The sequence below is a fragment of the Panthera uncia genome, chromosome F2, assembly GCF_023721935.1.
Source record: "Panthera uncia isolate 11264 chromosome F2, Puncia_PCG_1.0, whole genome shotgun sequence".
NCBI classification, from domain to species: domain Eukaryota; kingdom Metazoa; phylum Chordata; class Mammalia; order Carnivora; family Felidae; genus Panthera; species Panthera uncia.
The window spans coordinates 46,392,239-46,418,535 of record NC_064812.1 but is presented as its reverse complement, the minus strand read 5'-3'; the positions used below and the strand labels follow the sequence as shown (position 1 = coordinate 46,418,535).

Below are 26,297 nucleotides of genomic sequence, written 5' to 3'. Positions count from 1 at the left end.
ACCCCAGATCCTGACTCCCATGATGCCACCCACCTAGAGGTCATAGTAGCTTTCTGGCATTTCTAACTTCTGGATTGCCTTACTGTACCATGTGAGACTTATTAGCTTGTCTACCCCTTGTGCAGGAATTTCTTTGTGATATACTACCTCCATTTGAAATGCTTACAGTGCTTTCTATTTTCTTGATTGTATTTGATTCATGAGAAATAAAAAGTGCTGATTTTTCCCCAGATTTATTATAATTGGCAAATAAAATTGCAATATATTTAAAGTATAATACGTGATGATTTGATATATGTATACCTTGTGAAAAGGACTCCCTCTGATCGAGTTAACACTCACAAATTTACCTTTTCTTTTTGTTAAGAACATTTAAGTTCTATTCTCTTAGCAAATTTCAACTATAATATACAGTATTATCAACTGTAGTCACCATGTTATGCATTAGATGAGACTTTATTCACCTTATAGGTAAAAGTTTGTACACTTGTATCAACCTCCCCCTATCTCCCCCACTTCCAAGCTCCTGATAACCACTTTTCTATTCTCTGTTTCTAGGACTTAGACTAAAAGACGATTGAAAAAATAATAATAGTCAAAAAATATCTTAGGAAGAGCTATCTCAGCAAGGGGTTCTTACCTGTAGGAATCCCCAAAGTCCTTAGTATGCTAAAGTTCAGAGCAGATTTTCAAGAGAGAAATGTGTGCAACATCTCCTTATTACTCCAAAAATCAAAACTCATCTCATTAAGTATCTACAAAGACTTTATAGAAGTAGTGTTACACAGAACATAACTTGGAAATACTTATCAAAGTAAATTGTTTACAGTCTGAGAATTTCATATGTATAAGACATGATTAGCCCCTTTTTATACTTTACATCCATGGCCATTTGACACAGTTCTGGCGGCAAAATCCTAGAACAAATAACTTGAAAGCAAAGGAAAGATGCATGCGCTCTCACACACAAAAATCATCTCCCTCATTTTAAATCCATTTGTGATATTATGGTGGGCAAAGTCAAGTTATTTCATGCTGAAACACTTTTTGCAAATTTGGTAATTGGATCCATTTTGTGGAGTCTGCACCCTGGAAATGCCACTGCATTTCATTTATAATCAAACCAACGGGGTTTGAAATGATATTAAATGTGCCAGATTGGGGGAAAAATCCAAATGGATTCATACAGAATGTTATTAACTTGGAAATGGTTCAATGGGCATTTGGCATTTTCACATTGGTAGGTTTAATTTGTTGAGTGAGAACAATGAACTAGGAGATACAGTGCTCTATATTTTTGCCACTTTAACATTTATGTTTGTCGTTTATGAACCTGGGCTGAGAATTGATTAAATTTCTGCCTTGTAGCTTTTGAGTTTTGTAACATATGGAAGTTTTGTTATAATCGCCTATTCCTATTGTAGATGGTCACTTTAAATACAGCCTTTTCCATATAAGAAGTTAGCTAAAACAATAGTAAGGAAAATAAGAGCAGTAATGATATGGCCATCTGTAGGTAAACTCAATACTCCACACTTAATTAGTCAGCATCAAGCACCTGCAGTATAAGACCTTAGAGTACTTTTATGAAGGCAAGAGAGTATATGTTGTATAAAGATAAAATCGTATTTTTCATTAATAAAGTGAAATGAAGGGAAATAAAAGAAGAATCAGGGATAAGTCACCTGAAGGGTGAAGTATACAGGACAGATTCAGATGAGCTGAAAAGCAAAAAAAGAATTTCAATGAATAAAATAAATGTCAATAGACATGGCAGAGACAGTATCTTAATGTCTGAATTCCCCACAATGACTAGCAGAGTGACTTGTGCATAAAAGTTACATAAATTAGAGTGAATTCTATGTAACATGTTGTAGAAATCAAAACAATGAACTGAGAATTAAGAGATTTGGGTTAGTGTTCAGCTCTTACTCTACCCAGGTATGGGGCTGGTGGGTTAATCAATTACATCCATTCATTCATTTGTTCCACAAATATTTGTTCCCCTATCTTATGTCAGACACATGGCTAGGTTAGGAGGATTCTCATGGAGCTTATATAATGGGGCAGGGGGAGGTGAAGTGAAGAACAGATAGTAAGGAAGCAAATCAACACATACATAAAAGCAATCTCAGAATTAAAACAGGTTTCACGAAATAGCAAATGACTAAGTGGCTCTTTGGTTGAGTAGCCAGTAACAGCTTCTGTGAGCTCAGCATTCCAGATAGAGAGAGTGCAACGAGGAGAGAAGATGCTTGGCAGTTTCCAGTAGCCAGTGTAGTTGGTTCATAATGGGAAGGGGGAAAGAAGGCAGACAGGCTTCATGTCATGTCAGGCTTCATAATCTCTCCAAAACTCTCTTTCTCATTCACAAAGTGAGATGTTTGGGGACAATGGATTTCAAGAACTCCTTCAGTTCTCAAAGTCTCTGCTGTCTATGATTAATATAAAATTTCATGAATACATTAGGAAGAACAAGATAAACCAAGGAAAACATAACATGATTAATGGAGTGTCTAGGAGGGAAAACAAATAATAAAAATTCAATAGTGATTGTGATTTTTAATAACTGTCATCAAAAGAGTAGCTTAACAATACAGCAAAAATGTAATAAAAACTCCATGTATTACATATTAGCAACTTAAACAAATCAGCTTTACTAAACTTCTTTCCTTAGAATTGTTACCTATTATGTTTTATTCACAAAAGATTAAGTTGTTTTCTCATCATTGTAAATTCCAAAGTACAAGTCATTTAGGTTCAATTACTTACTCATCTTTATTATCTGATCTGCTAGATAAAGATGGAATAGCTACCAGTAAATACTGCAGAAATTTCCATTCTATTATTTCCCTAAGTGTTCTCCATGGAATTTAGATCTCTGGGATATTGTATTACATAAAGAAAGTAACCTGTCTTTGGTCAGTGAAGTGAAAGTACACTCCAGGGAACAAGAGTTACAAGTGAGGAAAACATTATTATGCAGAAGAAATTCCCCAAATTGTGCTACAAAAGCTTCAGTCAGTTCACTCTGAGCTGAGACTCAACATTCGGAGTTGTCCTAAATTGAAACAAGGGGCCAGGTCTTTGTATATAAACTCCTTGACCACTCAGTGCAGAAAGGCTACGCCCAGCCAGGGGCTACCAAGGGCCAGGCAGCTTCCTTTATTGGAGGACAATTTACAGAAAGGGATAGCCCTGAGCCTAATGCAGCCGACACTCCTAGCAGCTTGGGGATTGAGGACCACATCTTGAAAGGTGTATCACACGACCTGCTACACTTGGCCACTAGGGGCGCTGGAGCGCAGTGCAGCAGAGAACACAGGTATTGGGATGACCAAGCTGGGTTGAAATTATGACTCTTGAGAGATTTTTGAGTCATTTTTTAAGTGGCCTGATCTGTTTGATGGATTATAAAATAACGTTTATTGCATATAAGCCAGTTTATTCAAAGATCATCTCTATTCATTTTATGTTTACGCTAAAATGCAAAGTCAGACAATGCAAAGTCAGATATTTCCGAAATTCTTGGACTCTAGGTCAAACTTTCAGAAGTGCTCTTGTGTCTTCCCATCTTTCTCTCCACCCTTGAATGATAACAGGTCTAGGGATAATTCACTCCCTCGTTCGCCAGATTACTCTTCTCTGCGAAATCATTCTTGGGGTTACTATTGTCACCTTAAAAGGCCTGGGAGAAAACCAGACCAGTTCTGGGACAGGTATTGAGGCAAATTCTATCTTTATTGCTTCTGGCAGGGGTAAGATGGTTTGTGCCCATGAGAATGGTAGTATTCAAACAGGGTTTAGTGGTTGGGGCAGAAAATAGAAAAAACTCACCATTTTAGGCTATTCAGCAAAATCTCGCTCAAGAAAATAGTTTTCTTCATTTGAGTTAGCTAGCCTATTTGAATTTTCTAAAGGACTAAACCCAAAATTCAGCTATTTAGATAAGTTAAGTTACATTGTGTATAAAACACATTTCATTTATATTTTAGATTCTTCTAATATGAGCTACTGCATCTGCTGCTAAACTTTGAAGCTATTCCTACGGTTATATCCCCTTCACTTGATTTCGTTGGTTCAGAAAGTACTTATCAAACATTTTCCTCATACCAGGTCCCGGACTAAGGGAAAGACACAATGATGAATCAAATACAGTTCCTGTTTTCAAAAGCCTCAGGTTTAACTGTGAAGATAAACAATTGAGCAGGTAATTATAATAATGTGTAATATGTATATCCAGAAGTAGTCATAGTTTGCAGTGGGAATACATATAAAAGGCACATAACACAGACTGGGGAGAACAGAAGAAAAACTTCCTAATCACTTAATGTTTGAAGTTTGATTTTTTTGGATGAGGGAGTTGAGATTAAAAAAAAAGGCAGGGCGAGGAGATGAATAGGGTAAGAATTTCAGGAAAGGACCAGGATTTAGAAAGTCTTAAGAGAGAGAAAGGGGGAAGTCTGACCTACTTGGAGCTTCGTAAGTGGCTCACTGGGACTGCAGCTGAGAGCTCGAGTGTCAAATTATGACAGAAAAGGTGCCAGGGTAAGGAATTTCTGACTGTATCCTGAAGGTTTTTTAAGCCACTGGTAATACTCAGTGGTGTAACAAGATCATTTCGTCCCTTTAAATACATTTTAAAATATCACGGTAACAACATTAACATTTAATGCTCATGTTTATTAACATTTACTATGTGCTAAGCATTTTACACTTACTATCTCAATTACTCTGCACAACAATCTTATGAGAACAGGACTATTAGTATTCCCACTTTACGTATATGGAATACGAGATTCAGAAAGGCTAAATAACATGCTGGAGGTCTGACTGGTAATGAGAATGAACTTGCAGGGGTCTGCTCTGGAGTCAGGCAGAACATTTAGAGGATTGCTAGAGGTAATTAGGTAACATTAGGTAACAAATGATGACACAGGAGAATACAGAACATAAATGAAGGCAGTGGCATGAACATAAAGGGAAGAGGTCAGATTATATGGAAACAGAAGACAGAGAACCCATGTGATTGACAGATCAACTTAGTTGTACTGGATGAGGGAGATGGAACAATCGAGGATGTCTGCCAGCCTTTTTGCTATCCAAACTGGCCAGATGTTGGGGTCATTCACTGAGGCAGGGAGTACTGGGGGAACATTTGAAAGAGCTAAGTACAAAGATACAAAATTTAGATACGCACAAGTTGCATTTGAGGTACTTGTGGGACATTTTAATGGTAATGCTTAGCGGGCATGTGGACGTGTAAGTTTAGCCAAAGAGCATAGCTGAGACACAGAGAGTGATACAGGATTCATCAGGGAATGAAGAATATTTGGTGTTATGGAAAGTGTTCAGGAAAGAGGTAACATAGCAGGCCAGACAAAACCCTGCTTGTAAGGTTGGCTCTTTGCTAGCATCTGAGAACTTGGCTTCTGAATCATCCTCTGATGAGGTGGTTTTGCTCTGTTGAAACTACTCATACAGTGTGTTGATGGTGAACATCAGCTTTCTTAGCAGGATTCTGGAATTTTGGTAGTTGCTAGGCAGAGAATGCCTACATAACCAGCCCTCAATAAAACCCTTAAACTCTGAGTCTCAGATAGGCTTCCCTAGGCATAAACACTACACACATGTGGCTGAACTATCACTACGGGAGACTGTGTGCTCTTTGTGACTTCTCCTGAGAAGGTGAAAACATCAGAAACCTCAGAATGGATTCTTCCAAACTATACTTGTCTTTTCCTCTTACTGTTGTCTGTAGAACCGTACTCTATCATTGTAGTAAATGTTTTCAGTGAGCCCAAGTATATTCTTAGCCCTGTGAGTCTTTCTAGTGAATTGCCGACTGTGTGGGTGATCTTGGGGGGCTTTGAAATAGGATCAAACAAGATTACCCCAGGTCATAGGTAGCCTTCCTTTGAAAAGTGATAAGGGTGGAAACCACATTTCAGCAGATTTGTGAGTACAATTGGAGTGAAGGAGGTATGGAGAGAGTCTAGAATTCTTCCAACACCTTGACCTTAAAAAATCAAAAAGGAAATATTTACAGAAATGCAAGAGAAGACATGTGATTTTGAAGTAATTGAATTGGGAAGGACTCAAACGTGTATGTGCTAAAGGGAAGAACTAAACAAAGAGGGAGAAGATGAAGATGCAGACTGGAGAAAAGATCCATTAGAGAAGGTAGGAGAGGTCAGATCTAGAACAACAGTAGCATATTTGCTTTAGAGATACAAGGAGGGACAATCCTTACATGGAGATAAGACAGGAAAAGGAATATGTAAGAATATAGACATAGGCATATGGTGAGCAAAAGGAGAAAGCAACTTGAGGGCATTTTTTGTCTGGTGGCTTTGGCTTTTTTTGTTGTCTTGTTTTATTTGTTTCTTTGTGAATTAGGAGGTTAAGTGAACAGTAGCAATTCAATAAAAAAACACATTAATTTAATTTACGCTGAATTGAGTGTGTTGGTTGAATAGATGAGTCACTTTATTCACAGAACCCAAAGAGTTGACTCAAAGACCATCTGAGCTGGAGAAGATTTTACAACTATCATTATTAATCCTCCTTCCTCCAATAAATGAAGTGGATCTAAAATGTCTTTGTAATTTTCTTATCTAGTTTTTGTTTCAACACTTCCAGGGGAGGGTGGCTCAATCTCAGTATATAACATAGCCACTTGTTTTGTTACCAAATGACCAATGACCAAAATAGTCTTTGAAAAGACTAATCATTTTATATTTTGCATGCGTGCACACGTGTGTGTGTGTGTGTGTGTGTGTGTTAGAGAGAATGTGAGCAAAGAAGAGGGAAAGAGAGAGAGAGAGAGAGAGAGAGAGAGAGAGAGAGAGAGAGAGAAATTTTAAGCACGATTCACACCCAGAGTGAAACCAGATGCAGGGCTCAATCTCATGACCCTGAGATCATGACCTGAGCTGAAATCAAGAGTTGGATGCTCAACCAACTGAGCCACCCAGGCTCCCCTATTTTCTATTCTATAATAGCTACCTTTTGTTATTAATTTTTTCATTCTGCAGCTGAACACATTTATTTTTCATCTCCCACATGAAATCCTTTCAAATACTTAAAGACATGTGATATTATTGAGTCTTCTGTTCCCTAATATATACATGGCAGGTCCTTTTAAAATAAACATGAAATATCATTTCTGAACCCTACCTATCCCATTCCATAACCCCCACCAGTGATGTTGGTGCTATCAAAAATACACTTCTATTCTCAGGCTGAAGTACAGTATAGTAAGCTTTATGGAGAGGCAGAACTTTTTCTGAGTACTTGAGGGCCACTGGTTGATTGTATAGTCTTGAGAAAGTTGCTTACATTATTTCTTCATCTATAAAACATTAATAAATTTTTTGTGGGGAAGTTATGTGGAATGGATGAAATCATACAGATAAAGCACTTAGCATTGTACCTAGGATACATTAAATAATCAGAAAATACATATTCATTCTTTTTCTGAGCTGATAAACTGCCTAATAAGCCTCTATATTTACAAGATTAACTAGTTTAGCTATGTTAGCTTTGTAGAATACTAACATCGTCACCAGTTCTAGAAAACAAGTCAAGTTGTTTAGCAAGCAATAGCAAGTCAAATTATTTCCTATATTTCCACAAAGACAATATCAACGGAATGTGCCCATTCTCCTTGTCTCATGTGTTCTCTTGACTTTCTCATTTGTTATTTAATCGACATACATAGATTGAGTGCCTACTATATGCCAAGCAATATGTTAGGCATTGGGGAAACAGCAATGAAAAATACTCAGGGAGGTGGAAAATACACAAGGTAAGTAAGTAAATTAGTATGTCAGAAAATAACAAGTGCCAAAGAGAAAAATTAAAGCAGAAATAGGAAATGTCAGGAGGATTGTGGGGTGGGAAGCGATTTGAGTATTTACATGGGGTGCCCAGGGAAGGCTTTCTTGAGATATTTGAGTAAAGACCTGAAGGGTATGTGAAAATTAGCCATGTGGGTAACTGGAGAAGTATTCCAGGCATGGAAAAAGTAATGGCAAAAGCCCTGAGGCAGGTTTGTGATTGGAGATGCGGTTATAGCCTAATGTGCTATGGACAATCAAGTAGGCAGTAATATTAGAGGTAATAGTATCAATCATGTAAGACCCTATAGGGGTCTTACAAATTGCAAAAAGTAGCCCCTGGATTAGCAGCAGAAACATCAGCGTGGAAAAACATTCATCACCTGGGAATTTGTTTGAAATACAAATTTCTAAGTCCCACTTCAAACCTACAAAAATCAGAACCTCCAGGGGGTAGGGTTCAGTTATCTGCCTTAAAACCAGCCCTCCAGTTAATTCTGATGCTCACTACAGTTTGAGAACCCCTGGCCTCATAAGTGACGAAGGAGAGCAATGGGAGGGCTTGAGCAGACAGATGGTGTCATGATCTGACTGACACTACAAAATACACACACACACACACACACACACACACACACACACTGATACTACCAAAACAATATAAATGTATATGTCTATCATTCCTGCTGTGTTGAATATATTCAAGGAAGAAACAATAAGACTTATTGGTAAACTAAGACAAAAGATAATGTGGATTTGACTTGATATCAGCAGAAAAGGTAATTGAGAAATTATGGAATTCTGGATATGCATATTTATTTATTTGGGAAGGGGCAGGGGCAGAGAAAGGGAGAAAGAGAATCCCAAGCAGTTTCATGCTGTCAGCACAAGGCTCTGCATGGGGCTTGATCCCATGAACAGTGAGAGAGTTGGACCCTTAACGGACTGAGCCACCCAGGTGCCCCTGGGATTGCAGATGTATTTTGAAGGTAGGCTCAACCAAATGGGTGGGATAAGAGAAGGAGAAGGCAAAGAAGACTACAAGAGTTTTGGCTAGAGAATCAAGAACTAAGTTGCTATTAACTATTAAATCTTCCTGTCTTGCAAAAAAAAAAAAAAAATCCAGAATCTAACCGTTAAAAATGATAAGGTCTTTATTTTTCTTGTCTCTTTCTGTGTTATTCTGTCATATTAGTAATTTTATAGCCACTTGGGGGAAACAGTGCAGATAAAACATTTTAATGCTGAGAATAAATACTTTTGAGGCTTTCATAATTAAAAGTTTTTTACCTGAATTTTAAACTTATTTCTGAGAAATAATCAAATAAGACAAGTTTTAGTTCTAACCTGTCTTTGCTAAAGACATTATTATTATCATTATTAGCCAATTTTCTCAGAACCTGGTAACAAAAGTTGAAAACTGGAAATTACCTGGAAAATGTGCCCTGTCAACTTTTAATAATTTAGATTATGGTAGAGAGAAAAAGAGTTATTATGAGAATCTTCGAACATTTCTTTCTTTTCCAGATAGAAAATTGAAATACAAGATTTGCTACCCCATGAATTCAGACATGCTTCATATAATAGCCAAGCAATGATATTCTCCTCTCTTTGTAAGCTCCCTGCCTAGAATTACAGCTTCAGTAACAAACTGACTGGGTAACATGTCAACTAAAGTGCTTCAGAATCACTATATTTGAAGTACACCTGAATCTACTGTATGTTAACTAATTGGAATTAAAATAACAACTTTAAAAAATAAAAATAAAATGGTAAAAAAAAATAAAGTGCATCTTTTTTTTTTTACTGTTCTTTCTTTTTTTTAAAGTTAGTATGATTTTGAGAGAGAGAGCACCAGCAGGGGAGGGGCAAAGAGAGGGAGACAGACAATCCCAAGCAGGCTCCGCACCACTTAGTGCCAAGCCTAACATGTGGTTTGAACTCACAAAATGAGAGATCCTGACCTGAGCTGAAATCAAGAGCACGTTGTTTAACCAACTGAGCCACCCAGGTGCCCTAAAAATATTTCTTTATTAATAGTATCAATGATTCTCACAGACTATTTGATTTCTAGATAGATAATTTCTGATTTCCAAATAAAATCAATTTTTGAATATCTCAACTAGTGAAGTAAAACTTTGGGGAAGATCATCTCAACAAATTACTCCAGGCCCTTTGCTTTCACAACTCCTTTCCACCCATTTTTTTTTGAGAGTTTATCAGCAGTCAAAATGTATTATGATAAAAAAATAAAGATAGCTTAGTCATGTGATAGTCCCTGATATTATTTTAACATTAAAGGTAACAGATGAAGATGTTTGGAAGTATAATTTTGAACTCGTTGAACACAATGCATTATGCAAAGTTATAGTTTTCTCTCTTTCTTTTCTTTCCTTCTTTCTTTTTTGATAGCTGGGATTATAAAATTCAGATCCAGCCAGTGTTGTTTACATTACAGTCACAGGGATTTTGCAGCCACTACCATAGTGACCTATTGCTGTCCTATATTTTCAAAGAATCACTACATCTTAATATTGTGAAGAATCTTAAAGGCCAGCCTCAACAAGCAAAACCTTCAACACAAAAAAGTTATTTTAACATTTAGAGATTTTCTTCTAACATCTGCATAAAACTTTACAGGGGCAAAGAAGACATAAGCAGCCCAGACTTTGCTGAACACTTGGTAAAAGCTTATGCTCCAAGCCTATGTCATCTGACTCCACTACCCATCACCCTCCTGTTTAACCACTACCTAAGTCTTCTTCAACTATACTTTAGTCATTGCTACTTTCACATTTGGCATACAGTTGGCTTCTCCAATTTTCTTAAGTTTATGTATTTGTGAGAGAGTGTGCACACATGCATGGGGCAGGGACAGAGAGAGAGAGAGAGAGAGAGAGAGAGAGAGAGAATCTTAACCAGCCTCCACATCCAGCACAGAGCCCAATGTGGGGTTCAATCTCACCCCCATGAGATCGCAACCTGAGCTGATATAAAGAGTCACACACTCAGCCTACTGAGCTACATAGGCACTCCTGACTGCTCCAGTATTAATGCTGACATGATCCTGAGAAACTTCTGTGTCTATGTCTATGTCTATATTTGTTGGCAATTCTTTCTTAAACTCAATGATCTTAGCACTTCTCTTCCTTAACTCTGCCTGCCACCCAGATACAAAAAAGAGAATGAGTCAACCCAGACTTTTTTCTTCTCTCCCTTGCATATTTAATTCAATAACTACATTAAAAAATTTTTCCAGCCTCACTTCTTTCACATCCATCACTTCCTCCACACCCAGTGCTATCTTTGTAGCTTAGAGCCTTGTTTGCTCTTCCCTGGTTTTACTGAAATAACTCTCTAGCTGGTATTACCTTAAAATTCTCCTTTTCAATTCTTCTTACAGACTAAATCACAAATATGCATAATGCCCTGCAATTAGTGTTTATCACCTGTAGAGTAACTCCAAATGTTCAAAATGTGGGCCTCACTATATGACTTCCTTCTTTCTAACCAATGTATTACTCATAATTCCCTTTCCCACAAACCATAATCCAGAATTTTGTAATACTTAGAGTACTCAATCATTCCATACCTTGTAGTTCACATCTATGCACAAATTTTGACTCTACCTGGAATGTCTTGCTCTTTCTTCCTACCCAGACCAATTGCCTTTCTCGAGAATTTCTACTCATCTTTGAAGCCTCAGATTAATCATTACGCCCTCTACCAAGATTTCTTGATTGCTGTAGGCTCAGGCAATCATTTCCCTCATTTGTGCTGCCACTATGTCTTAAACCTACCTCTACTGTTATAGACAGTATGTTTTATTAAATATGATTGTGTTCAAGTTTATTTCCACTCCTAGACTCTGTGTACTTTGGTATGAACTTTGTGTGTGTGTGTGAGTGTGTGTGTGCACGTGTGTGTGTGAATGATCTTATTTGTATCCCCAATACTTCACCACAATTGGTGCCCAACCAATATTTACCGAATCAGAAGGTGAATGAATAAACAGATATATTTAGAGTGAGTTTTACCTTAGAGATGTAGGTAAATTTGGCAATTACTCTGGCAAAGGAAAAATAAACATCTGTTTTTACTTTATAGAGAGAAGGTAATAAATAAAAGATGATTATGATATGTATGTGTCCTTCATAATGAGTTTGATAATTAAGAGAGTGATTACAGAATCAAGATACAGTCCCTCAAAAGAGAATAAAAGCTATAACAGTAAATGAGCTGGAATTTTTCTTGAGGAACAGAAACCAATCAAGGCAAAATGACATGATATTTTTAAATAGATGAAAGCTTATATTTGTGTAATTCTTCTCTACCCTTTTCATTTCAAAGGAAATTATGATTGCTATCTGACTGGATATTGAATGAACAAGGAAAGTTTTAGCTTAAGGGCAGTCCCTAAACAATACCCAAATAAAAGCTTGCATGCCAGTTTTAAAATAAAATTTCATGAAACTGTAAAATAATCCCCTTTCAAATAGTCAAGATACCAAAGAGGAAATTAAAGATACTGTGAACTTGTATTCATATTGTCCAATCTATGCACCAAAGTTAATAAAGGATATTATAATAAACTTATAATTGACTTTAAAACATAGGACTTTAGTTTAAAATATGCAAATCAAGAAAACTTCTATCACTTTTCGAGAATCCAAGATACTGCTGAGAAAGAGAATATAGCAGAATCTCCATTCTTTTCTGCTCTAAGGATTATCAATACACACATGATCAATTCAAACTGCCCCTCTCCTACAAATCCATTCAACAATATATAATTACAGTTTTTCACCAACTCAAAGGCACACTTTTTAGCATGCTACTATGTGGAAGTATTTTATTGTGAAAGAACATAATGGTGTAAGTTATAAAACATGGGGATCTTAAAGATTAGAAGATATAAGGTTAAAAGCCTATAATCTGGTTTTTCCACTGTCAATCCAGGCTGTGGTCACTGAACTAAAAAGAAAACTCATTTTTGGTATTTTGTTTTGTTTTCTACTCAGTATCACAAAATATGTTATTTCATCTCTTCTAAACATAGCAGGAAAAATGATCAACAAAGGGAAACCAAAATTTTCTACCCAGAAGAAAACCTGAGTAAATTCGTACACCTGAATTTCTAATAACTACTTAAAGAAATGGCTAAAGTGACGTGTATTTTGATTCTTTAAGATGATATACAAATCCTTAAACTCAGGAAAAATCCGTCTGGAGAATAAAATTGTTTTCACATCTAACTCAGTTGTCACTGCTGTTCGATGCTTCTAGAGTCCTGTAGGACACACAATTAGGCTGAGAATTACACACTACCCCATTTTCTCCATCCTCATCCCTAGAAGGAGGACTAGTTCTCAAGCTCATTCTCACACTCTTGCACTCACTGTGGAGTATGAGTCTGTTAGTTTTCAGAGTCACTATAGTTGTTTAATAAATGAACATACCACTTAATGCCTTAGCATTCCTAATTGTTGCAGCTCCTTGATTTGATCTCCAAAATGTGCTGCACTGTCCTTCCCTCCTACTCCTTCATGCCATCTGTTCCTTTACCTGATCATCTCCAGTCCACTGTCACCTCCCTATTCCTTCAGATTATCCGTATTCTACTGTTTATGAATCCATCTCTACATAGTATGGATTCCATGATTTCCAATTTCTTTATTTATTAATAGGATAATTTATTATTAGAACTCCTGTCCACTCACCCTGCCCAACTGTGTTTCTCCTTCCCAACATGTACCTTGGTGCTTGATTTGCATTTAATTTCATGTTACTTATAAATTTGTAGATTTTCCCCTCACACCAGGCTTAACCATCATAAGAACAAGAGGCACTTCTAGGACAGATTATTGTTAATGATGCTTAATAATCTTCTGAAGTCCAACTATCTCTGCTTGATTGGATATTTGAGTTGTTTACATTTTTTCATTATTAAAAATATATTTGTTACAATCTCTCTTACTCTTTTAGAATTTTCTTTAGAAGGAAATTTCCAGGAATGTGACATGTAAAAATTAATTGTCTTAATAATTTTGATACTTATTTCCAGATTGCTTTCAAAAAAGGAAACAGAAATTTAGCTTCCCACCAATAATATATGAGGCTCTGTCATACTCTGTCTTCAACATCATTCAGTGCTGAAATTTTAAAAAGTCTTTGATAATTTAATAGACTGAAAAATTTATTTTTGCTTTTAATTTATAAGGCTTGATTTAAATTTGGTTTAAAATTATATCTTAATTATAAATATACCATTTATATTTATAAGGATATAATCAATTATAATTTTACTTCTGTCAACAGCCAGGTCTTATGCTTTACTCATTATCCATTTAGGTTTTAATATTTATATCATAATTTGTATAAACCTATATTAACATTTTGTCAATTTTTAAAATTTGATTTTTAGAGTATTTTCACATGACAGGCTTACATTTATATAATACATTTCTGAGTTCTGTAATTATTTTTGGTATTAAAATTGCTTCCACATCCAGAGACATAGTAAACATTACAATTTTACTCAATGTAATTATTTGCTAATTTTAACTCTATAATTTGCTTGAAATTATTTCATTATATAGGATGAGGTGATGATCCTTTTCATAAAATTCTAATTGCAGTTCAGCTAACAATGCTACATTGAATACAGATCCTCATATCCCTTCTGATATCCTTCCAAAATGACAACAAAGGGATAAAAATAGTATAAATCTTTGATAAGGAAAGGCAAGGACAAAACAAAAGTTTGGAATCCAGAAAGCATATCAAATTAGCTAATTAAAATGAGAGATTTGGAAAGCTGAAACCCAGATATGCAATTGGCAAACTCGAGAAGTAACCCTCACTTTATTCTTAAAAGCCCAAGAAAAGTTTAGGAATGGCAGCAGGATTCAGTACCAAGCAGTGGTTACGACAGAGACATAAACCAAGAAAAAAAGTTAAAAGCTCTATTTAGGAAATAATTAGAATTTCAGATACCACGGGTAACTGTTCCCCTGAGATAGCATTTTCTTTTTGGCAAGAATGAATCCGAAGAAATCTATACTGTGGCTCATGCGGCCAGACTGGTGACAGATACCACCCTGATAAAAACATGGGAGTCATAAGAATCTGGGTTCTCTGGAGAAATAGAACCAAAAAGATGAATGTATGCACATACATGAGATTTATTATGAGAGATTGTCTCATGAAATTATAAAGGCAGAAAATTCTCAAGGTCTGCAGTCAGGTATAGTTTCAGCGAGTCAGGCAAATAGCCAGAGAATGAGCATAAGTTCTCCATCTTTTGTTCTGTTTAGGCTTCAGACTGATTGGATGAGGTCTGTGCACATTAGGGAGGGTAGTCTTCTTTCCTCAGGTCTATCAGTTCAAATGTTAATCACATCCAGAAACCTCCACACAGGTATACTTAAATAATGTCTAAGCAAATATCTAGGGACTCCATGGTCCAGCCAAGTTGACACATAAAAATTACCATTACCCAGGTTCAGGGTTTTTCTCCATATTAAGTAGCAAAACCCTAGCCTACTTCTTCCATAGAGTTCCCAGAATTTTGGCACACTGTGTTAAACTCTCCAGGAAGGAAACAACTACAAAAATTCCTCTGATGAATCCAACTAGCTGAGGAGACCCAGACTCAAAAATACTGAGCTTAAGAAGTCGCTTAATCAAGGCATCATCCCAAATAATCCTACAGAGAACATCATTGTTAACAAGCCCCTCAGTGATTCATTCTTAAACTTGAATTCATAATCAAGGATCAGGAGGCATTAGATGGGAAAACTCTAGATTTAAAGAAGAGGCAGAATCAGAGCAACTTTAAAGAAACACAGACGAGGCAAGAAAAATAAAAAGAAAAGATAGTACATCTTAAAATAAGAGAGTGAATGAATGTGGAAACTGCAGACATGATAAGTAGGAAAAAACAAAAATAAGGGAGGAAAGATAAACTTAAAATCTCTTGGTAAATGTAACTAAAAGAAATTGTTGGATAATGGAAATTGGTGGATATTAGAGAATCAGTCCAAAAGTTACATCATTTAAAAATAGGAACTCCAAAGAAAGCCAACCAAAAAACAGAAGAAAAGAAAATGTCAGAAACAGAGTATAATGAACTGAATTGTGTCCCACCCCCACCCCCATTCATATGTTCAAATCCTAGGCCCTAGTACCTCAGAATGCAATGTGATTGGAGATTATTAAGGTAAAATGGGTTCTTATAGGTGGGCCCTAATCCAATGGGACTAATGTCTTTTTAAGAAGAAGAGATTAGGACACAGATACACACAGAGGAAGGACCATTTAAAGACACTGGAAGAAGATAACCATCTGCAAACCAAGGAGAACAGCCTTAGAAGAAACCAACCCCACTGCACCTTGACCTTAGACTTCCAACCTCTGGAATTGTAAAAACATAAATGCTAATGTTCAATCTGCCCAGTCTATGGAATTTTGTTGTGGAAGCTCTAGAAAAACTAATACAAATAGCCCAAGAGGGGATCCTGGGTGGCTCAGTTGGTTGAGCATATGACTCTTGGTTCTGGCTCAGGTCATGATCTCATGTTTTGTGAGTTTGAGCCCCACATTGGCCTCTGCACTGACAGCGTAGAACCTGCTTGAGATTCTCTCTCTCTCTCTGCCCCTCCCCTGCTCATGCGCTTGCTCTCCCTCTCTCTTTCTAAAAATAAATAAAACTTAAAAAAAATAGCTCAAGAAATTGTCCCACACCTGAAATATATGAATGTCCAACTTAACAAATTCACCATATGCTAACATTGTAAATGAAAAAAAAAAAACAGAAGAAGAAGAAGATGATGATGACAAGAGGCTTTACGAAACTTCGTAACATAAATAAAAGAGAAGATCCAAAAATCTACCTAATAAAGAGGGCACATGCAAAGGATGAATTAGAAATTAGAACTTAACAAGAATTCTGAAAAACAATACTGGGAGCAGAAAGAAAAGCAAGAAACACCTTTAAAATCTAAGAGGCAATGATTTTCAAATGAGAATTCTTTATCATTCTAGATTATCTGTTCAACATGAGGTCAAAGATGTACATCTGCCTGAGTGGCTCAGTCAGTTGAGCGTCTGACTTTGGCTCAGGTCATGATCTCACAGTTTGTGAGTTTGAGCCTTGCATCGGGCTCTGTGCTGACAGCTCAGAGCCTGGAGCCTGCTTGAGATTCTGTGCCTCCTCCTCTCTCTGTGCCTCCCATGCTCATGCTCTATATCTCTCTGTCTCTCAATAATAAATAAACGTTAAAAAAAATTTTTAAAAGGGGCTCCTGGGTGGCTCAGTCAGTTGGGCGGCCGACTACGGCTCAGGTCATGATCTCACGGTCTGTGAGTTCCAGCCCCACATCGGGCTCTGTGCTGAAGGCTCAGAGCCTGGAGCCTGCTCCCGATTCTGTGCCTCCCTCTCTCTCTGCCCCTTCCCTGCTTGGTCTCTGTCTCTGTCTCAAAAATAATAAACATTAAAAAAAATTTAAAAAAAAAAAGATGTACATGTGAAAGACTTCAAAAACATTTATGTTCTATGCACTGTTGGTCATAAATTACTGGAGACAATCCATCAGAAAGAGAAATTAAGAATGAGAAAGCTGTGGGATATAGGAAGTCAAAGGATTAAATAGGACAGAAAAGTGAAGAAATCACACAAATGCTAAAGAGGAAGTGCCCAGAATGAGAAATGCATAACAGGACTAGAGCAAACACAGTCTAGATCAGAAGAAAATGTAGAGGACATTAAAAGAGAATGTGTCAGGTCTGAATGTTTTGAGAGGACCTTATACTACAGGAAGAGAGTTAAGGAATGAAGTAGTCTCAGGTTCATTAAAAAAACTGAGCAAATGAGAGCCCCTGGGTGGCTCAGTTGGTTAAGTGTCCGACTTTAGTTCAGGTCAAGATCTCACAGTTCATGAGTTCAAGCCCTGTGTCAAGCTCTGCTGACAGCTCAGAGCCTGGAGCCTGCTTCAGATTCTGTGTCTCTCTCTCTCCCTCTCTGCTCCTCCTCCACTTGTGCTCTTTCTCTCTCAAAAATAAATAAATCAACATTAAAAAAAAAATTGAACAAATGTGGGGCGCCTGAGTGGCTCAGTTGGTTGAGCGGCCAACTCTTGATTTTGGCTCAGGTCATGATCCCAAGGTCATGGAATCCAGCCCCATGTCGGTCTACATAATGAGTGTGGAGCCTGCTTAGGATTCTCTCTCCCCCTCTCCCCCTCTCCCCTGCTCATACTCTCTCTGTTCTCTCAAATAAATATAAAAAAATGAAAAACTAAAAAAAAACTGAACAAATGAAAATAATGTCAGATATTCAGCTCAAACAATGTGTTACAAAGAAAATGTGATGATGATTCTGTTCTGAATCATATTTATATAACTATAATCATGCAGGAACTCTCTATGATAACATGACGAGGAGGTGAGGGGGAAAGATGTGGCGGCATCATTTGTGGTTTGGGGTGGGAGGCAGAACGAAAAATAATGTTTCTCATGGGCAGTAAGAGGGACTTGACAGATAAGATGCAAACCTGAAAGAAATAAAGGAAAAGAAAGAATTCAGAAATTGAAGTTAAACACCAAAGAAAGAGCTACAAGATTTTAAAAGGATAACCACTTAGGAAATGGAATCTGTGGGGGAACAGGTAATTGTTCAAAGTAAAAACTCCCAAAGAACTATTTGAATTTTTTAAATGTATACATGTGTATCATTGGAAAACAATTTAAATAATAAAACCCAGTTGTTAAATACCACTTACTGAATAATTGTTTTCTATTTTCTACTGTCTTTGATACAGCCAATCACATATTAAATTATTGCTTAAAATACTCTTTTGGGGGTTATTTGCACTGTCTTACTGTTATCTTCTATGATTATAACAATATCAAACTTTTTTTTTTTTTACAAATTGAAGTATGATATAATTTTATATTAGTTACTAACGTAAAACAATGATTTGATATTTATATATATTATAAAATGATCAGTACAGAAGTCTAGTTAACATCCCTCACCACATGGTTACATTTTTTGTGTGTATGATGAGAACTTTTAAGATCTACTGTCTTAGCAATTTTTTTTCAAATATACAACAGTATTGTCAACTATAATAGCCATGCTCTGAAACTATTTTCGAGATTATGATATCACAAAAAACTAAGATTGTGCAAACCTCGGGCTTCATCACAATTCTTTCTAAATTCTAAGATATCTTTTAGATTAAACAAAAAACAAAATTTTGTCAAAATTTTAAAAAAGAATAAAATAAGTAAACCCAGTGATCTTTTAGAGAGTATATCCTAGTATCCTCTGGTTTTTAAAACCTTTGCAGGTTTCTCTTTCTTGATTCTTCTAGAACAAAATGCCCATTTACACCCATTTCCTGTGCATCCAGTTTTCTGTGCATTGTAATAAAAATTGCCAGAATTTCATTACGTGATTATGCTCAGCTGCATGATGGTCAACCTTAACTAGGGCTACTGGCTCTGGAATTTTATTTTTTTAACAAACTCCCTGTATCACTCCAGTCATTTACCAACTTCTTAATGTTCACAAACTACACCCTATTTCTCTTATTCCACATTAATGGCACTGCTTCATATTCATGTTCCTTTGAATGACCAATTACTTCCCCCTACATTCTTCATGTATCTCCTAGTTCTTCTCAAATATTGATTGACCCTTCTACTTTTCATTTTATTCTCCTATAATTAATCCCAAGTGAAAATTAAAAACATTCAAATATCAAGGTACTATTTCCTACAGAATTTATGTCAAAATACGCCCCCCCCCAAATACCCTTAATCTGTGAAAACCAAGTCATACATCTAATGTTTAGAAAACGAATTTTCAGGTTGCTAAACAAACCATAAAATCCTAATTGTGGCTTCCACAGGTTCTGTATTTTGTGGACTATGGCAGCCTAGCAGGTAAGGAGAACACCTTCACGTTCGTAGCAAGCACTGTTAGCACGCAATACTAGCCTAGAATTGCTCGAAATCACTAATTAGCAGCTGCTGTGTGAAAGACTGAATTCTGCCCAGGAGAGGTGAGAGAGAGCGTGGAAGATAAAGACTGGGGTTGATTATACAATATGGGAAGTCACTGGTGTATAAAAGTGAAATGGAAATATGAGTGATATTATTTGTGATTATAGTAAGATTAATAATAAGTATTATTGTGCGGTGCCTGGGTGGCTTGGTTGGTTAGGCGTCTGACTTCAGCTCAGGTCATGATCTCAGGGTCCATGAGTTCAAGCCCTGTGTTGGGCTCTGTGCTGACAGCTCAGAGCCTGAAGCCTGCTTCAGATTCTGTGTCTCCCTCTCTCTGCCCCTCCCCCACTCACACTCTGTCTCTGAAAAATGAATAAATGTTAAAAAAAGTTTTTTAATAAAAAGGTAAGTATTGTTGTAAAGTATGCCTCATATCTTCTTTTAACCTTATTTGCTTTGATCCTGCAGCCCCATCATATAAATATATTCAAGTCTTGCCTTTTAATCTACAATGAGGCAGTAAACATCTCTGGTTTCACACTACACCACAATTGCAAGTCAGCGACACCTTGACCATAAGGACTGACTCTTATGGCGACCTTCAAGTGGGTCCCAAAATACTGGCTCCAGCGCCAAGAACCAAAATCATACATCTAGCTATTTAAATATGGGCATTAAAACAATGCAGGGCTTAATGAAATACTTCTTGCTATTTCAGCTACTGAGACATTAGTTCTCAATAATAGTTTTGAAAATTTATCCACATCAAAAATGTTCATTTGACCTCATTTAAACAGAGACTTTAGTTCCCTTGCCAAGATTCCAGGTACATTTTCAGAAGAGAAGTAAAATAATAGAGCAGTACAACTTTCATATATTTTAGGACTTTACTTGCAAGGCCTTTCTTTGGGCCTATTATCAGATCCTTGCCAGCTAAAAATCATTTTACTTGAGGGCCTAAAATATAAGCCTGTGCTATTTTCCCAGTTGATTTATAAGGTGCCTGTGCACTAAGAGCTGAAATTGCTTGCCCATATTTATTCCATTTTTAGTCAGGAGAGCCCAGGTCCGTCAGTAGCTCGATCATTCTCACTCAAAATTAGCTCAAATTTTGTTTTTTATTTTTATTTTTACTCTTCTATAAATGCTCTTTATTTTACCCTTTAAATTCTGCATGTTCTCTGAGGGCCGAAGTCTAGACCTACCTCAGATAACATGGATGTTAAAAATGCTGCTTCACGAAAATCTCCTTAATATAGGGTGACCTTCTGTCATTATGAACTAGAAAAGGCAGGTGAATGGGAGGCTTGAATTTCCTCATCATGTGTACTTTAAAAGGCTTACATCAAAAATCTTGTCCTGGTGAAAAGAATGCCTTGACACAACTGAATCATGACCATCTCCACAGAGTCTCGTGTACCATTGGATTTAAGTAAAATTATTAAAGTGAGCATGTGAATGGAATAGATATTTTACAGATACTCTGAAATACTACTCTAAGCAATGGAGCTGTAGCATGCCGTGCTGGGAACCAGCAATGGAGAAAGAACACACGCCCTTAATTTATTATTTACACCATTTCTATCTCTAGAGACCACTTATAATAAAGACCCATATTCAGTAAAAACATTAAAGTAAGAAGAAAAAAAGAATAGGAGTACCATTAGTAATATCTGGGCTGGGGAAGATTTGAGAAGAGAATAAAAATTCAGAAACAAGAAACTGTTGTACTAGAAACCCTAGGCTAAATGTATGGAAGCATACATTTAATTTGGCAGCTAATGCAAAAAGGGAAACATACCTCCCGCACTTCTATTTATAGGAAGTATACTTCTTCTTTAGGCAAAATAATAATAATACCAAAAAAAAAAACCCCACACACAACTTTTTCCTAGTACTCACTTTTAAGAGAAATTTGTTCCATAATATTCATGTAAGGAGTATTGAACATAAGTGAGACTTTTAACAGCAGTATTATAAAACATAAAGATACAGTTCTTATGTGGTCATCATGTGAAACTCCAAAGGCAAAGAAAAAAAAGTAAAATAGCAATAGCTATTGAAACTAAACAAAAGGCATGTTTCAGGCATTCATTATCTAGCTATGAATGTTAGGACCACATCTATACTTTTCATCATCAGCTACAGTTAAAGTCTGAAGGATATTAATACATGATGTAAAAGTATATTAGCGAACTTAAAAGTTTTAATAACTTTGACATGTAACTCTCCTTGATATTCAGAGTCTAAAAAAGCTTATATAAATCATAATGTGTGTATATGTATGCGTGTGTGTATATATACATGTGTATGTACACACACGCATACATATATATATAATATCTTTAGGCATTTTGGCATTTCGCATACTATAGTTACAAGGAACTGAACTGAAACCCTGGGAAACCAGTGGACAAAAAACAGTGCAAGTCTACTCAGAGGAGATTTACTGTTTAAATTAAAAAAAAATATCTTTTAATTTAGACTGAACTAAAATGCAGCACCTATATACACTGATGAATACACATAAATTCATTTTGATTAGCACTTTCTCGCCCAATATCAAATGATGCTGAGTAGATAGGACCTTTTAAGCATTGCCAGATGTTTTTGATCAGTATTTATCTCTCTTTTTATACACTTTACTAAGAGATCATATATTAACATGCAGCTGGAGTATACCTTTCAAACTCAATAAGCCTAAGAACTGTTTCCAGCTGACATGGCATATACTGGAGCTGTAATTACTAATCACTGGAGAATCAAGTAAGATATAAAGCAGTGCTCAAAAGAAAATGTATACAAAGTAACCTTATTTCTACACTTGGGATAGTTGTTACTAATTTTTGCAGTAACCTTCTCTTAGTTTGTTATTTATCTTCTGGTTTAGTATTCAAACTTAATGACCCCGAATACCTAAATTTTATCACAAACGTAAGGGATAGGAGTCATGGGAAATTTTTCCAAACAGATTGAAGGTATTAGGAAACTCAGCCCCATTTGGGAGAAAAAAAAAAAATTCAGGTAAAAGACCAGAATAATGGTGAAAGCAGATCTGGGAAGATGAGCCCCTTAGAGAATCCTTTGTACTTAGTGATTGCTACATGGTGTAAACTACTTTCACCAAAATTTCCCCCTAAAAATAGCAAAACTCAATTCACCTTTTCAGACTAACTTAGTATTCACATGCTCACTATTACCTACAAGTTCAAGTCAGGGAGAAAACTTTTCCCATATTCTTTCTTATTCCTACTACTATAACCCACATAATGACTTATATGCCCACCACATTCCTCTCTCAAAAAAGAGGGGGGGAAAACTAATATTGAGTCTTTTCTTGCATGTCTAATAGTATGCTACATACATTCTATATTAGTTTTATTCTCAAAACCATCTTGTGGGTTAGGCTGATTCTCATTTGACAGATATTGGAAGTATGATTGAGACATGGTAAATATTTGTCCAAAGTCACAGAGAGCTGAGATTCAAAGTGACAGAGCTGAGATTCAAACCTATTTCTGACCATATGCTCGTTCCTCATATAAACAGAGTAGAATCAAAAACAAATTTCAGTGTTTTAACTCTTCTCAGAAAGTAAATCATACATTTTCACAAAAGGCATTAAGTCTAGGTAAAATCCATTCAGTTTTTCATTTGTTAAAACAGTAAAATTCTCCACAGCCACCAAAATCGTGGTGAGATATAATTTGTGGAAGGTCTAACAAAACATACAAAATTTGAGTGTTTTCTATATATTTGGGGGCTCCGGTATTCGGCGCATAGACATTTATAATTGTTAGCTCTTCCTGATGGATAGACCCTGTAATTATTATATAATGCCCTTCTTCATCTCTTGTTACAGCCTTTAATTTAAAGTCTAGTTTGTCTGATATAAGTATGGCTACTCCAGCTTTCTTTTGCCTTCCAGTAACATGATAAATAGTTCTCCATCCCCTCACTCTCAATCTAAAGGTGTCCTCAGATCTAAAATGAGTCTCTTGTAGACAGCAAATAGATGGGTCTTGTTTTTTTATCCATTCTGATACCCTATGTCTTTTGGTTGGCACATTTAATCCATTTACATTCAGTGTTATTATAGAAAGATACAGGTTTAGAGTCATTGTGATGTCTGTATGATTTATGCTTGTAGCGATGTCTCTGGTACTTTGTCTCACAGGATCCCCCTTAGGATCTCTTGTAGGGTTGGTTTAGTGGTGACAAATTCCTTCAGTTTTTGTTTGTTTGGGAAGACCTTTATCTCTCTTCTATTCTAAATGACAGACTTGCTGGATAAAGGATTCTCAGCTGCATATTTTTTTTCTGTTCAATACATTGAAGATCTCGTGCCAATCCTTTCTGGCCTGCCAACTTTCAGAAGAGAGATCAGGCACGAGTCTTATAGGTCTCCCTTTATATGTGAGGGCACGTTTATCCCTTGCTGCTTTCAGAATTTTCTCTGTATCCTTGTATTTTGCCAGTTTCACTATGATATGTCGTGCAGAAGATCGATTCAAGTTACGTCTGAAGGGAGTTCTCTGTGCCTCTTGGATTTCAATGCCTTTTTCCTTCCCCAGTTCAGGGAAGTTCTCAGCTATAATTTCTTCAAGTACCCCTTCAGCACCTTTCCCTCTCTCTTCCTCCTCTGGGATACCAATTATGCGTATATTATTTCTTTTTAGTGTATCACTTAGTTCTCTAATTTTCCCCTCATACTCCTGGATTTTTTTATCTCTCTTTTCCTCAGCTTCCTCTTTTTCCCTAATTTTATCTTCTACTTCACCTATTCTCTCCTCTGCCTCTTCAATCCGAGCCGTGGTCATTTCCATTTTATTTTGCATCTCATTTAAAGCGTTTTTCAGCTCCTCCTGACTGTTCCTTAGTCCCTTGATCTCTGTAGCAAGAGATTCTCTGCTGTCCTCTATACTGTTTTCAAGCCCAGCGATTAATTTTATGACTATTATTCTAAATTCACTTTCTGTTACATTATTTAAATCCTTTTTGATCAGTTCATTAGCTTTGTTATTTCCTGGAGATTCTTTTGAGGGGAATTCTTCCGTTTGGTCATTTTGGATAGTCCCTGGAGTGGTGAGGACCTGCAGGGCACTTCCCCCGTGCTGTGATGTATAACTAGAGTTGGTGGGCGGGGCCGCAGTCAGACCCGATGTCTGCCCCCAGCCCACCACTGGGGCCACAGTCAGACTGGTGTATGCCTTCTCTTCCCCTCTCCTAGGGGCGGGATTCACTGTGGGGTAGCGTGGCCCATCTGAGGTACTTGCACACTGCCAGGCTTGTGGTGCTGGGGATCTGGCGTATTAGCTGGGGTGGGTAGGCAAGGTGCACCGGGGGCAGGAGGGGCAGGCTTAGCTCGCTTCTCCTTAGGTGATCCACTTCAGGAGGGGCCCTGTGGCAGCGGGAGGGAGTCAGACCCGCTGCTGGAGGGGTGGCTCCGCAGAAGCACAGCGTTGGGTGTTTGCGAGGAGCAAACAAGTTCCCTGGCAGGAACTGGTTCCCTTTGGGATTTTGGCTGGGGGATGGGTGAGGGAGATGGCGCTGGCGAGCGCCTTTGTTTCCCGTCCAAGCTGAGCTCTGTCATCCGGGGGCTCAGCAACTCTCCCTCCCATTGTCCTCCAGCCTTCCCGCTTTCCAAGCAGAGCTGTTAACTTATGACCTCCCAGATGCTAAGTCCCGCTCGCTGTCCAAACACACTCTGTCCGGCCCCTCCACTTTTGCGAGCCAGACTCGGGGGCTCTGCTTGGCCAGCGGGTCGGCCCTCCACCCCGGCTCCCTCCCGCCAGTCCGTGGAGCGTGCACCGCCTCTCTGCCCTTCCTACCCTCTTCCGTGGGCCTGTCGTCTGCGCTTGGCTCCAGAGACTCCATTCTGCTGGTCTTCTGGAAGTGTTCTGGGTTCTTTAGGCAGGTGTAGGTGGAATCTAAGTGATCGGTAGGACGCACGGTGAGCCCAGCGTCCTCCTACCCACCATCTTCCTCCGAGTGTTTTCTAGAAAAGGTTCATTTGTGCTCCAAAGGACATTGTCTTATCATCTTCATTGATATTCAAATGAGTTAAAACAATTGAAAATCTGGGGTATCTGGGTGGCTCAGTCATTTGAGCCTCTGACACTGGACTTTGGCTCAGGCCATGAACTCATAGTTCATGGGTTCGAGCCCCGTGTCAGGCTCTGTGCTGCAAGCATGAAGCCTGCTTGGGCCTGTCTCTCTCTCTCTCTCTCTCTCTCTTTCTTTCTCTCTCCGTAACTTAAAAAAAAAAAAGGATTGAAAATGTAACATTTTCAGGAAGCTAACAGTTGAACACTGGTCCTTCAAACTGTGGGCTTGACTTCTATCCACTGACGCATGGAAAGATTTTTTTTCTTAGCATAAAAACTTTGTTATTCCCAATCTCATTTGTTGAAAAAGAACAAATTAGAATAGGTCATTGGG

The 26,297-nt window shown here is 37.3% G+C and overlaps 1 long non-coding RNA gene across 2 annotated transcripts; it reads left to right on the top strand.

Annotated features, from left to right (window-relative positions):
* The first annotated feature begins 2,932 nt into the window (after nt 1-2,932).
* Nucleotides 2,933-9,545, top strand: LOC125924960 (uncharacterized). Of its 2 annotated transcripts, none has more exons than XR_007458634.1 (3): nt 2,933-3,325; nt 4,117-4,210; nt 9,369-9,545. It is a non-coding gene; the product is annotated as an uncharacterized LOC125924960 (long non-coding RNA). The 2 variants fall into 2 exon arrangements; XR_007458633.1 differs by lacking the exon at nt 9,369-9,545 and adding an exon at nt 6,500-6,607.
* Nucleotides 9,546-26,297: the final 16,752 nt, after the last annotated feature.